Source organism: Hipposideros armiger, unplaced genomic scaffold (genome assembly GCF_001890085.2).
Source record: "Hipposideros armiger isolate ML-2016 unplaced genomic scaffold, ASM189008v1 scaffold_149, whole genome shotgun sequence".
NCBI classification, from domain to species: domain Eukaryota; kingdom Metazoa; phylum Chordata; class Mammalia; order Chiroptera; family Hipposideridae; genus Hipposideros; species Hipposideros armiger.
The window spans coordinates 1996474-1997744 of record NW_017731499.1 but is presented as its reverse complement, the minus strand read 5'-3'; the positions used below and the strand labels follow the sequence as shown (position 1 = coordinate 1997744).

At 63.4% G+C, this 1271-nt stretch overlaps 2 protein-coding genes across 2 annotated transcripts in view; one reads left to right on the top strand and one right to left on the bottom strand.

The window, feature by feature from the left end:
- Window positions 1-190, bottom strand: part of SNN (stannin) — a 10108-nt gene extending 9918 nt beyond the window's left edge. The window contains exon 1 of the mRNA XM_019650904.1: window positions 70-190. The gene's annotated coding sequence lies outside the window, so the exon portion shown is untranslated. The remainder of the gene's footprint in view (window positions 1-69) is intronic.
- A 145-nt stretch (window positions 191-335) lies between these two features.
- The window catches only part of LITAF (lipopolysaccharide induced TNF factor), a 132554-nt gene continuing 131618 nt past the window's right edge, over window positions 336-1271 (top strand). Inside the window, exon 1 of the mRNA XM_019650923.1 lies at window positions 336-521. The gene's annotated coding sequence lies outside the window, so the exon portion shown is untranslated. The remainder of the gene's footprint in view (window positions 522-1271) is intronic.

The following is a 1271-nucleotide window of genomic DNA, read 5'->3' as shown; positions in this document are numbered from 1 at the left end:
CGGGCTGTCCCTTCCCTTCCTGCAAGCCCCCGCCCCAACCAAGCGCCCAGCCCGCCCGGCCCCGCTCACCATGGCGCCGCCCGCAGCCCAGCCGGATCGCCCAGCAGCAGCCCCACGGGCCCGGCTCCGCCCGCCCGCCCTCCAGCCGGGTCCGGCGGCCGCGCACTGTCGGGACGCAGGAGAACCGCTCTGCGGCGGGAGGGGCATCTCCAGCTCCGCCCCGGACGGGGGCGGGGCACGCCTGACTTGTCCAATGGGAGCTCGCGCTGGGACGGCCGGGCGGGGCGGGGTCACGTGCAAACGGGGCCGAAGCCTCTCAGGATGGGCGGGTACTGCGTGCAGCTGGCAGAAAGGAGGCGGGGGTCGCCTTTGGGTTCGGTGCTCGCGGATTGGGCCCCGGGGGGCGCCGGCCCTGGGCCGGGAGCCCTCCAGGCAACCTCGGAGGCTGCGCTCATCCAGCCCCTACTCCTCACTCCCCACACCCCCCGGCTCACAGAGGGGGAAACTGAGGCGCACAGAAGGTAAGAGTGTTGCTCAGAAGCGGAGAGCGATAGGATCCCGGGCAGGGGCAGGAGAGGCAGGACACTCCTGAGCTGAATGTCCTTGCTTGGACTGGGGCCGGTGGGGGGTAGCTGGTCATTCACTTGTCAGCTCCTTTAGTCATCATTCATTCATTCATTCATTCATTCAACATTTATGGCACACCGACCATATGCCTGGTACGCCGGTCGCTGCGGGAAGGGAACCACCGAGGAGACAAACAAGGTCCCCTCCCTCGTGGAGCTCTCATTCTGCTGTGGGCTGAAGCTGCCGGGAATTTGCAGCCCCTTGGCCTCTTATAACCATGATTATTTAACGTAATAACCCAGTGGTTAGGCCCCCACCAAGTGCCCGCCCTGTACTGACCGCTGAACACATTTTTATCAAGACGACTCCGAAGGGAGGAACTATCCCATTGTACAGAGGAGGAACCTGAGGCTCCACAGGGCTGAGCTTATGATGGAGCATAAGCTGGCTTATGATGGAGGCAGGATTGGAGGCCGGGCCTGGGAACACCAAGTTGCCAGTTAGTACAGCAATTTCCACTTATCTACATAAGAAGGCAGTCCAGTGAGAGGACACCCCACTTAGTGGCCAGCTGGGTCCCAAAAGAGGGCGAGGGTGGGTCCATCAAGACCACTGTGGCCCAAATCCCCTGGGCCGCCTCCTCTGGCTTGGAAGGCAAGAGGGGACAGATGAAGCCCTTGATCCTAGGGGCCTGGGGACCTGTC